The sequence below is a fragment of the Pteronotus mesoamericanus genome, unplaced genomic scaffold (assembly GCF_021234165.1).
Source record: "Pteronotus mesoamericanus isolate MK-2021 breed Mesoamerican mustached bat unplaced genomic scaffold, CSHL_Meso_final contig_68, whole genome shotgun sequence".
Classification (NCBI taxonomy): domain Eukaryota; kingdom Metazoa; phylum Chordata; class Mammalia; order Chiroptera; family Mormoopidae; genus Pteronotus; species Pteronotus mesoamericanus.
In genome coordinates this window covers 13,599,178-13,612,914 of record NW_026555234.1, presented here as the reverse complement: position 1 = coordinate 13,612,914, position 13,737 = coordinate 13,599,178, and positions in this window count along the sequence as shown.

Below are 13,737 nucleotides of genomic sequence, written 5' to 3'. Positions count from 1 at the left end.
AAGAGGAGATGCTGTTGACTCCATCTCATTCTTCTTATTCATGGCTAGAGTTTTCAAATATAACCAGAATTCCTTGTGTGATCACCAAAATGGATTTCTCCATGGTAGTCAAAAGAAGATCAGATTAAATAAATCCAGAAAGATTGAGATGAACATATTTTTCCATTTCTAATTATTTCTGTTTTGCAAAGGATTCAAGACCCCATGAGGTGGACCCAGTCCCATGTAATGAGGATCCATGTCTCCCCCGTACTTGTGTTCAGCACGTCTGACTAGAACAAATCACAATGGTAGAAAGTGGGTTGTTGGTCGGTGAGAATGCCAGGTGGCTGGATTCAAACTGTGAGATGGTCGCACATTACGAAGGACACGAGGTGCATTTGCTAGTCCTTTATCTTGAGGTTTTTATGAAGACCTTGTCAGTTCACCACTACGTCTAGTTCTTTTTGTTTGTATTTTTGTGGAAAACAAAGCTAGGAAAATATTGTCAATATTCTCATGATTGTTAAAAAAGCAGCATGCATTTTTGAGAACTATAATTATTGCTTGGATTATGCCAGGATGTTTTGCTTGATTTCTGTAAAACTATTTCTGCTGTCTCAATAGCACACTGCAAAGAAATCAGTGGCTTCTGCCTCTGGAAATGACGAATCAGGTCCCACTGAACATCTAAGCACAGAAGAAAGTTTCAGATTTCCAGATGCTCCCAGACATGTTTGTCTTCAGGTTCTCTTTCCGTGCATGGTTATCATCAATTTGTATGGAACGGGACCATTAAGCCACAATGAATGAGCTATGGTTGTGGCATTTGGCTGATTGTATGCCCCCTTCCTTCATTTCTTTGTGTGTTTTGTGACAGATATATGATTTGGCTGATTCTGTCTCTTATTCCTTAAACTAATAGATTCATTATATCTCTGCAGATACCTAAAGATTGTCTGTTTCGGTGGCACACTCTAATTAAAAGCTGGTACCCAGCTGTAGGAGTTAACAGCTCTTTAACAGCCTTTCTTGTGTTGTCACATGAAGTTAGCTCTCTCTGAAGACAGGCCGACTTTGCAGCAGTTAATGCTCTTGAAGGAGATTACCGTAATTACCAGTGATCAATGTTTAATGCCTCTCCATCCAGCCCCACCTTTGCCCCTTTACAAGACGGATGTGGAAGGAAAAAGAAAAGTAAGTGATAGCAGCTTTATAGCGAGCCTGATTTAGTTTACAAGAAAACCGATGCTGTGCGGGCTTTTGAAATATACCAGGCTCAACAATGCGCTGTTTCTGAGTATTCTCTGAGATGTCAGTTGCTAGATTGCTACTACATTTTTACACAATGAATCAGGTTTCTTTTGAAGATGTACCATGTTCTCACTTAAAAAAAATTACCGGGAGAAAAAAATCATTTGATTTCTTTCTCTCTGTTGCTTACAAGGGCAATCTATATGGTTCAGTGTGAGAACAGGTGATGGGTGTGAGGGGTAGCAAAGTGCTCAAGGTATAGCAAGAATTCAACACAAAAAATAAAGGTACATCTTGGACAGATGACTCATCCATTCCCACCCCCCCTCCCCCCGCCACTCACACTAATTAATAGCATATTATAACAAAGGAAATCATTAAAACGTGAAGGTATGTTTGTTCCAGTCACATTTATCAAACATGGTAAAGTAGTCCCTGAGCTCTATTAGTTCCTGTGTATGTTTAACATGATATATGGATTTTCCTTTTCTATTGTTCAAATGTGAAAATGTTTTAAAAAAGAAACACATGCTTTTATTGCCATTTTTTAAAGTATTGAAGGGGATAAAAAGGGAAGTATAATAAGAACAGTATATTTTTATGTCAAAAGTAACCTTTCTATAGTACTCTTTAGATAAAACTGATATTGGGGAAGAAAAGGAAAGATAAGTAGTTCCTTTATTCATCTTAGTCGAAAATCTATTTTACTCACTGCTCGTTGTTGGCATTGCATGATGATATGACATAATACCAGAAGATCAGATTATCAGAAAAGAAGGAGAGTCCCAATTTAATAGTTACTCACGAAAATTTTGCCCTTATCTCTACATCACAGAAAAATAAGTAGTTGTTAAATTTCAAATCCCGTAGTCTTTCTGATTTATCATCAAATTGTGGATGCACTTAGCTGCCTAGCATCAGGGAATCCGATAAGTCCTGTCACATATGAAGAAGAGAAAAAAATCCCATTGGATAATGGGTTACATTCTCCCCCACAGTGATTTATTTCTGTCACAAGACTTAATTTTATCATGAGGCAGATGCTCTGTCTGTATCAGTGTATTCATTTCTGCATTTATCTGCTTCATTAAAAAAAAAAGCACTTGCTGCATTTGAGGGGATGTATTTGGCTTTATTATATGCCCCGATGACCCGATGATGTGCTATTTAATCACATCTTTAATTTCTCCTTTTTGGTGGTTTGAAAATGCCATACCTATTTTATAAGGTGAGTCTGCTGCGAAGGGGAGCCACTGCCGGTGAAATTGCATGGGGTAACGGGCGCGGTGACAGGCAGTGTTAACATCTGAGCTCTGTGGGACCAAGTCTCTAAGATTCATGTCGGGGATAAGCAGAGCTTACCGGGGTTATCAGGCGATACCTGGGACGAAGCCATGACGGCCTCTGTGCTGAATCAGTTTTGTTGGCCTGTGCGTGGAAGACATTGTTACCGTTCACAAAATCTGCCAGGTGGACCTAACATATATATAATGAATACATAGAGAAGAAAAAGAAGGGGAAAGAAAAGAATAAAGCAAGGGAAGAAAATAGGTAGGTACAAAGGAAGGAAGCAAGGAAGAAAGGAACTTTAAGAAAAATCCCCTATTTTTATTTGGTCTGAGTCACCACACCTTAGCGCAGAACATCTTAATGACGTGCTTGTGTCTCATCACTGCGACCCTCGCTTCAATCTGCCACTTAATATAGACCCTGCTCTTCTGAATAATCATCCTTGTTCTCGGGGCAGCCGAGGTGCACAGGCTGGACTCCTTCGCCAGCTGTCACCATTGCAGTGGAGCAGCCACGTCTGCCTGCGCCTCGCTCACCTCCGCAGCCTCTCCATTGCAGGGTGCTGCTCTCCAAGCTGCGCATGGAGGTCCGGGAAGAGATTGTCAGATAGCTGAGCTACTCAGCGAGCTTAGAATGTCTGCAGTTCCCATTCTGGCATTCTGTCCAAAGGGCTGTCCTGTTGTCAGCTTCCAATGACAAGTGACAGGACAAACGGTGACATCCAGAGAGTTTCCAAAATCCCGTCTGTTTTCTTACGGCTTCTCTTCTTTCCAGTCCTGCCTCCTCATCTGATTTCACTTAAAAAACAAACAAACAAACAAAAAAAACAGCCCGACAAGTGCATTTTTTTTTTTTTTGCATCAAAGGGGGCACAGAGGTTAAGGTAGATTGTGATGCTGAGTCTTCCAGATTTGCATTTTAGTGGGATCACTGCGAGAAAGCTAATAGACAGGAAAGGAGACCACGTTAATGACAATTCTCTAAACAGCTGTTGTACGATTCAGCTTCACTACTTCAGTTAATTAATCAGCACCTTGCTGGCAACTCTGGGGGAGAGACTCGTTAGATACTGGTAGCAGACAGACAATGCTTTCATATCAAATATGTTCAACAACATCTAATACAGTGCTAACTTCCCCAGAAGAGGGCAGGGAATACCGGGGCTCATAAAGGCACTCAGAAAGAGACCCTGGGTATCCTTGTAGACATACATTTGCTAGAAGTGCTGCATATGTTGTTTTCTTTGTTGTCTGTAGCCAGCCCAAATAAAACTCAGGCAAGAGACTCTCCAGGGGTCCCTGCTATCATAGATGCTTTTTTTCTATTGTAATAAATAAATATGTATTTGTAGGTTGATCGCAATGTTCCTGATACATAACAAATCAAGCATCTTCATTTCTGATTTTAGTCACAGTATCCCATTTGGAATTTTAACTGTTGAAATAGTCCTCAAACTTAACAACAACTAAGGGAGATCAAAACATTCAAATATAGGCCACTCACCAAGCTACCACAGCATTTAGTATGAGAGCTATTGACTCTTAAGCTTCTCCCTGACTTTTTATATTCTAAAGGGAAGCAACCTCTTGCTCTCCCTAGGAAGTCAATAAAGACATGCATATTTTATGAATTATAATGCACAGAAATCTTAAACAGACAAAATTATATCTATATCTGGCCAATGTACACTGTGTTTTCTTACTCTTCCAAAATTATTGTCCGTAACGTCGGTCCTGAGTTTAGTGTAACAGCTGTTTTACTCAAAGCTTCTTATTATCCCATGCTCTGCTCATTGATTAATGAAGAAGGTTCCATTTCGCGTAGGTCTTACTTTACTTTCTCTTTGTTACTTTATGTCTGTACCCTGCCAATATTCAGAGACAATGTGGAAACTTATGGCTAAAAAAAAGAAAAAAAAAGGTTTGCCATCAACTGATACATCCATTTTAGTTAAATTTAAAATCATTACTTAATGAGAAAGATAATATTGATCACAATAAACAATATACATAATGATTACATAAATCTTAACAATACTCATGCATACATTTTATATATGTGTATGATTTTTACCTATTTTATCATTTGGCAGACTTAGGAATAAAATTGTGAAGTAGAAATTGTCTTATGTGTTTAAATATTATCATACTTTGGAAATTCCCTTTGAATTCCCTTTGCTGATATTCTCACAAGTGAAATACAGCTTTTGGTTTCCTGCCCACCCACCAGGGGTCAGATGGAGAACTTCATACCAAGGACTTCAGGTTGTATTAACCAATTCATTTGGACGATTTATCCACTTGGCTTGTATGTACTGATGTAGACAATTATTGCTTCAGTTCTTTAATGAATCCTACATTATGGCAGAAGAATATCATTGAGTCTATAATACTCCAGGGAACTATAAAGAGAAATGTCCCTTTTAAATTAGCTTTATGGCACTGAAGCTTTATGTATTTACTTGCAAGTTCAATATTAACTCGAAGTATGATTCTTGAACTATCTCTATTGTCCATGACAACACTGTGGATAGAAAGGGCTCTCTTGGCAGTTATTAATGGTGAGTCTTTTTAAAAAAGAACAATTCCCACCTGCTTCAGTTGCTTTTGCTACAGAGAGAGCAGGATGCTTTTTTAATCCTAGGTAATCTGGAGTACAAAACTTAGATAAAAAAAGGACTTTTGCTTAATCCAGCTTTTCAAAGTATGGTTTACTTTTACATTTGGTCCATAGGTAGACTTTTTGACTTTGTTCTTTTTTTTCAAATCGTGCATTCCTGATTTGTGACCTGCTTAGAATAGAAGGAGATGAAATTTACTAGGGAAAGAGGTTAAGACAGAGTGGTGGCTTGGCAATTTCTTAGCTTTGGTGTGTATTGGCCTATTTGAAAACTATACAGTGTTTCATGCCCTATTTAAAAACTCATTTGTGCACTCAAAGCTTAACCAAAGATGGCAAATGTGGCACATGTGCCACCGTGATCCTTCTGGCACCGGTAGCGACATCACTAATTGAGCACTGATCCATAGATAGCCTGAGAATCTTTGGGAACACCTATGTCCAGAGAGCCAACTGCCACTCAAAGATCAAAGCTGGCACATGTGATGAAATTTGCTTACTGCCCTTGGTCTAGACCAGAGGTTGACACACTATAGCTCATAGGCCAAATATGGCTGGCCACCCATTTTGGAAAATAAAGCTCCAATGCAATACAGCCATGTACATTTGTTTGTGTGTTGTCTGTGGCAGCTTTGATGCTACAATAGCAGAGGTAAACCGTTGTGATAGAGATCTTATGGCTGTCAAAGTCTAAAAATGTTTACTCTTTGGCCCTTTGTAGAAAAATTTTATTGGTCCAGATTTTTATAGGTTTCCTGTGTCTAGGCTTTCCTTGTTTTGTAGAAACAGAACATCGTAAGAAGCTTTCTCTGGGGAAGTGAGGTGGGAGAAAGAGAAGAGGGAGAATGGAGCAGAGAGGAGAGCTACCACCCAGTCAGGCTTTGTGAGCTGATCTTTTAGGTCCAAATCAGATCTGAATGGCATCGAGAATGAGAAGCGGTGACCTTGCTTCGTGGGGAATCATACTTTGTGGTTGTAACTGGGAAATTCTTTTTGGTTGAGCTAAGTAGGACCAATGGAGAGAAGGAATTTTTTCATCTGCGGAAGCTGTTGTGCTATAGAGGGGAGATCTTAGGTTCCCCATCATCATACCTGAGTAGGAATCATGAGCACAACTTACTTCCTGTGTGACTTTGGGCTTTTGCATAATGAATGGGGATGATACTATTTCTTCAGGTTGTTAAGTCATATGACACTTGAAGAGCACTGGTCAGAGGTATGAGTTCCATCATTGTTAGTCTCAATTACCTCTACTTCATCAAAGATAGAAAATGCCATCCCAGCTGCGAAAGTACTTTTAAGCTGACTTTCTTTCTTGCCTTTGAGGTTCTTCTGGATTTGGCCTAAAGTCAGACTCCCTTTGGAAAGCTGACTAGAATTGACCCCACCTTTTAAAGCATTCCACATTGCTAAAAGGCATTGTTTATTGTTTCATTCATCTAATCAATTAACATATAAAACTGAAGAGCACTCATTTCCTCCCCACAGCCTATCAGAGGAATAAGCAAGTAAATGACAATTAGGATAGGGGAGGGAACCCGTGGGCCCATGGACGTGCTCCTGGAGGGTCTGGCTCCTTCCCTGGGAAGTCACTCTCCCAGGGAATAGACTCTTTAGCCAGATCTTGGGAGATCTGTAGAACACAGAATGCAGAGGAGGGGCGGGGTGAGTATTCTAGGCTTGTGTACAGTAAAGAGGGAAAAAAAGTGGAAATCAAAGGATAAGAGGTACACATATTTGGGTACCACTGGATTGTTGTAGGAGATAATCGTGGGTAAAAATCATAAAAATCCTTATGCGTGAAGCTAAGAGAATTTGAATTCTGCCTGCCATCCTGCTGAGGACCACTGAAGGCTGTGAAGCAGGACAGTGACATGATCAAGTGATGAACAAGTCCTCAGAAGAGTATTTGAAGAGAAATTGTAAACTAAAATATGACCTTTGCAAGGAGAATAAGGCCTTGGCAAGATGGAGAAGTCCAAGAGCGTGTGTGTTTCTCTTTTTCATGGAGTCAATCCACGTCTTCCCCACGCTGTTTTCTATGGTGCAGCCCATGATGCAGGAAGGACCAAAAAGAACCCACCAGTCCTCGTTTCGGTTTTCTGCTACTTTGCCGACTTCATTTAGATTCGAGAAATGTTGATCTAATCAGTATCATTGTTTTTTTTTTTTTTTTTTTAAACTGGAATTTGTCACAAAAAAGAGATTGATTATAAAACCAGGCTTTGGACGCACACTTAGTTGGGTCTGATCAATTTCAAACATACTATTGTAAATGTGAATCTTTTTCAGCCAGCCATCCTTCATAGAGGGAATTGATAAACGTTTTAAGTCTGGGATGGTCTCATTCCTACTCAGTTGATTGTTGATTTTACTGGTCATTTTTTATGTATGTTACAGTGACCAAATATATTCCTTGGTAGAGTCTAGTTATTCTCATATCTAATATGACTCATCTGCAGCTACCCTTCCTGCAAAGCCTTGCCAACTTCCCTTCTTGCCCTATAGACTACTCCATAATTGTATTTTGTGCATTGTTAATGCATACTCTGCTTTAGCATCCTTTCTTCTGGAGTGCTGCCGAAAACCTGGTCTTGAGGTAATGTGGACTTTGGAATCCAAAGGGCTTGAGGTGGCAACCTAGAAGTGTTACTTAGTATCTTTTTGCCCTTGGAAAAAGATAGCTTAGATTCTCTCATCTTCCTTTCTTTCTTCCGTTAAAATGAAATTACTGGGACCTACTTTCCAGATCATTGTCAGGTGTAGGTTGGACATGAGGACTGTGTCTAGACTTGTGCCTGCTGCAATCTACATCCCTAGAAAATGACGACTACCAGGCTTCACTAGAAGCAGTGTTTTTCTCTCTCCCCTTCTCTGCCCAACCTGGGTGGCTGTTTGTTTCCATTAGGTAAGCCTATTTCATTAGTGGGAAGACTGACTTCTCTAAAGATTACTTCTCTCCTCTACCCCCTGGAAGACTTGCATCCCAGGAAGTAAAACAGTTCTTTTCTATAGAACTTTCTGACTGGCACACTTTAAAGTCTCTGTGGAGTCTTGCAGGCACGATCAAAAGAACTCTGGGTTCCTGGGGCTACAGAACACTTTAAATCTGCTCAGGGGCCTTTAACTGCTGCCTGCCTGCACAAAGGGATGACAGACCTGGGATGGGGTGGGTTCCAGGGGTGTCCAACATTTTCCCATCTCTGGGCCACACTGGAAGAAGAATTGTCATGGGCCACACATTAAATACATTGCAACATGTAATCACACACACAAAATATCATAATGTTTTAAGTAAATTTATGATTTTGTTCTGGGCCACGTTCATAGCCATCCTGAGATGCATGTGGCCTGCAGGCCGCAGGTTGGGCATCCCTGGCAGCTGAGAGAGAGAGTGAGTGGGCTGACCACCGTGCAGAGTGTTTGCCTGGATATGAGGTAGCCAGGGTTTGAATCCTCAGCTCATTACTGGCTTGTGGGCTAGGCATCTGAGCAGACTGTGGGGTATTGAATTTCTGATTCACATTACCTGGAACCTTCTGCTCTCAGGAGAAATTGGCAAACACCAAAGGTAATCATTTTAATTCTAAAGTTCCTTTAAGAAGGGAAAAGTGTTTCATGGATTGTTTTAAGCTCCTAGGATGCCACTTAGAAAAGTACCTTAATGGTATTGAATGGTATCTTAGTTATTCAAGAAGTTGTTAGCCCTTTGCTATACTCTTTAGGGTAAAAAATTTACTTCATTTTTTTCTATCGTCTAAATATTTGCTGACTTTTCAATAGCCCAGAGGCACGTAGGAAATGAGCAACCATGAGAGCCTTTTAACTTTGTAGTCAAGAGCTTGGATATAAGTGCTTGGTTCAAACCTCGTCTTAAGTACTCCTGAGCTGCATGTCCTCGATCAAGTTATTTATCGTTTTTAAGGCTCAGTTTCAAGATCTGTAAAGCGGGACTGATGACATTAAGACCTGGCTCCTGGACGTAAACTATGAACAAAATATAGCGGCACCTAAAACAGAGTAGAGTTAATCTTAAACACACTACTGCAAGTGGGAATTTATTTGTTTTTTACCATCACATCCTGTACATGAAAGACATTTGCAAACATTTTCTGACTGGGGATCTTCCGATGTCAGTGTTTCATTCCTGTCCTGTTGGTCCAGGGGGACTTTCTCCCATTTGTTATCTTCTGTGTACATTTCAGGGGTTGAACCTACTCATTTTGCAGTCAGTTGTTGTCTAATGTGATTCAGTGTTGGAGGACAAAAACCTATGTAAGGCAATTGGTGAGTTAGCTGGCACATAGTGTACTTACTTGTTAAATATCATCATTATTCTGACTAGCTTCTACAGAGCATAGTTTTTTCATAATGGTTTTTATTGCTATGTACACAGAGTTTGCCCTGTTTGTTTTGTTTGTTTATTTGTTTTAGTGGCCCTTGTTTTTTAAAGAGAAGGTGGAGTAGGGCCAATTCCTTTCAGATTCTAGGATTAGGGGATGAGGCTAATTTGTCACCTCAAGGGCATACAATTAAACTTAAGCAATAATTTAGGTACCAAGAGAATCTGATTAAAAGCACCTAAGGCTCTTTGACTTTTTCAGAAAGAGAGTACTGTGTGAATCAAATACTATTTAATTGAAATAGAGGGTGTGCTTTCACTGGCTCTTTAAATGTTGAAAGATGGGCTGGAAGGAGCCTCCAGACTTGGTTCTGACATGTGCACGCAGAGGGCGAGCTTGGCGGAGGGAAGGAGAGTTTAAAATGGAAGCAGAAAAGCTGCAAAGGGAATTGAAGAGGTTTTGATAGAAGTGGGTATAAAATTAATGAACTATATCAAGCCTTTCCATCACTCTGTTAAAATGGGAACATGCAGCTTGTCAAAAGGTATGATTAACAGTCACGAAGCCAGGCATCCTCCTTTTGGTGGTGGTTAAGAGGATGGGCAGTGTTGTCCCACCAACCTGAGTTCAAACCCCGACTCTGCTGTTTTCTGGATGCAGACTTGATAGGCAAGTTATCTAACCCTCTTGGGTTCTCAGTCTCCTAACATTTTAGAGAATGGAGACCTATAATGCCTATTTTATAGGTTTGATATGTAGATTAAATAAAATAATGTATGTCATGCCTAGAGTAATGCCTGGCACACAGTAAGAATGGAATAGTAGTAATTCTATTATCTGATGATGAGCATAAGGTCAATAGTAATAGTAACACTATCAGGAGCATCCCTGCCCTCTAGCAAAATGGTATATATGGAACTGCCAAGAGAGTTCTGGTTTCCATAGTTCAGACACAGGAACTGTGATTGGAACTTCCCTTCCCAAGGACTTACAAGGAGGGAAAAAAATCACCAAGCGATAGTTGACACAAGAATCATTTATTATATTGTTCAATGCATGTTATAAAAAGAACACCACGGTACATTTCTTCCAAAAGGCAGTGGCTGTAAAACGTTTTGTTCTGTTGAACTGAGCTCTTGCTTCGTAGGAGATGAAACTTGTGAGATTCGAGGAAACTCAGAGCCCCGATCTTGTGCTTCAGTGTTGGAGCATCCCTCAGCTAAGATGTCTTGCTCTGTTTTCCTTTATTTTTCATTTCTCTTTCTTTATGTCTTGCCTTTTGATTCTTGTTCCATGTTAACTTCTTAGTGTAGCTGCTGAAACACCTGGGGTGTTGGGAAGGGGCTTGAGGATGGGTTCAGAAGCCTGTGTTCATATTTCCGCTCTGCCTTTTGTGAGTGGGAAGTTCTGAGCAACTGACGTAAGCTGCCCCAGTCTCCGTATTCTCATTGGTCGAATGGAGCTCTTAAAAATAACTGCGCAGGGTTGTTGGGGCATGAGCCCGGATGATGTAGGTTCAGCTCCCAGAGCAGTATTTGACCCACAGGAGGCTCTTGTATGTCACTGCCTCTGCCATCCCGTTTGTCCTTTTATGCTCTTTGACACTTTTTGTGGACAGGCCTCCTAGATGGGATCAGCAGGGAGGATCACCCAGGCCTGAGGCGAAAGAAGCAGAATGTGTGTCTATTTTCTCAGGGTCAAACGCTTCTCTTACCTAGTTGATTTTTGTTACTTTTAGATTAATCAATTGTTTGATTCATTCAGCAAACATTTATTGAGCAGCATTGTGCTTGGCCCCAGGGATTACCAAGGTGGAGAAGACATAGTTCCAAATTTTATAGCAGTCTGACCACAAATTTCATTGTAGTTTGACATCCCTGCCTGTCAAAACAACCAAACCATCTGCCTGCCCATCTCCCTTATTTGCTCACTGGGGGAATAGCTGTCACTTCTAGGAAGTAGAGTGGCTCTGTTACTTTTGACCAATGTTTGGGGATTGGGCTTAGGAAGGGCTATCCTCCTGGTTAACAATATGATTCTGGAGAGCTCTTCATTTCCCATTTTGAATGGATATGTGAAAACTAAATTTAAACAAGTCTTCTACTTGTAAGGATGCTTTGATTGCAGCTGCCAAACTCTCCCAGGGTGAGATGTTTAGATACTTTTATTTTATTTTAGCATTTTGGGAGCAGCTTTAGCAACAGATGTAAATTTCTGTATCAGATGGTGATGCCTCTTTCCCTCTCCTACTTGATTTTTACTTTGTCAGGTGGTTGTGCTTTATTCTCCCCAATTAAAGGAATTGATTACAATTTGTGCCTAAGTCTCCAGCGCTCTTGCCTTTCTGTGGATCTGCTGTGAGTTAGTGATGCCTACAGAAGCCCTGCATGCCCGTAAAGCTGATTTGGCCTCTGAGCTGAACCTGAACGCAGTAACTCAATTCTCCAGTGGTTGGGAAATTCCGAGTATGTTTCTCAGTAAGAACTGACTCTTCAGAGAGACCAGCAGAGTTCTGACTACATGAAACAAGAGATGGATGTTGTCCCTTATGTTTCTTGAAAGCCTGTGGCAGTTTTCTTATGGATAATACAGTATCCTAGTAATTACTGTAGGAAAATGATCTATCTTAGTGTGTATTATTTCCGCTTACTACAATCTAAGATACACTACTACCAAATGCGATGTTCATATAATCTAATTTACTATTGTTGGTTTTGTTATTCTGTGCTTTCAAGGTACCTGGTAAATTATCAACAAAGAGGCTCAATACTTTTTTGTTATTATCACCCACGAAATATGCACACACACACACACACACACACACACACACACGAAGTCTGTCCAGAATGTATCTAGACCTGTAATATGAAAAATAGAGACATTTAATAGAAGAAGATACAAGATACAAGCAAGATAGAAGAAACATTGTACATAGGACAATGATGCCTCAGTCCCCTTCCAGCTAAGCACCTTGGGACCTCACACAGTTCTCCCAATTGCCATCAGCTGCCCCGTCATATTTTCCTGAATTTTAGCAATGGTCTGAAGTCTCTTCCCTTTTGAAGGTGATTTTAGTTTTGGGAAAAGCCAGAAGTCACTTGGCACAAAACCTGGGCTGTAGGGGGCCTGATTTGCTGTTTCACCAAATAAACTCTGCACAAGATGTGATGCATGAGCTGGAGCATTGTTGTGATGAAGCTGCCAATCACCAGTTGCCCGTAGCTGTGGCCTTCTGAGTCATCTGAATAGTTGCCATGGAAGAATGTTCAAACTTAATGAAAAATTTGATGCAAATTCATTGCCCCACTGGCTCAGTCATTTTGAATGCCATGGCCACATGGTTCACATGCTCATTCAATGGTGTCTACTGCCCCCACTGACTAGTACAGTGAAGTCATCACTGTTCATGCATGTGCATTTCAGTCCACTCTCCTTGGCTGCCAGGTTCCACTGATGTCACGCAAACTGTTCTTGTTATATGAACATTGGTTGGACTTTTTCTGACAGACCTCATATATATACTATGTGTGTGTGTGCGTGCGCGTGTATAAAATGAGCAATAATAGTAAGGACATATTATTTAAGGAAATTAGTTGAAAACAGTCTTCAAGTTTTTTTGCCTTTTGGGATGGGGATAAAACATAAACTTTTTAATATGTATAGTTGTTTTTCTTTAAATCACTTTTAATCTTGACAAGAAATAATATGAAAAAAAAGGTGTCATTTATTAGGGAATTCATGAGGCTGGGAGACAGGAAATCAGAGTTTGAGTCTTATTTTTGCGGAAAACTTTAGCATTTATTTATTCTTTCATTCATTTGTTCATTTACACATTCATTATTTCACTGAACTGAGCAACTACAATGACTCGTTCATTCATTAACACATTCATTATTTCACTAAATTGAGCAACTACAATGTAAGGGGTAAAATAAGTAACAACAATGACAAAAAAGATGACAATGTCCTTAATCTCTTGGAGTTTCTTATGTGAATTCTATAACTTTTCTACATTTTGGTTTCTACAATTCTGTGAGACACATAGACTAGTGTCTTCCCCCTTTCTTATCTGTCCCTCTTCTTCTCACCACAGCTTCTTTGCAGGGTTGTTGTGCCTGTCAAATGACATAATATATAAGAACACTTTAGAGCACAAGTTAAAAATGTAAAGCCCAAATGCTTCATGTCACACTTTCTTATTCCCTCACCCACTTGCATTTAGTTATGAAGACAAAGCATACATTTAAAACAT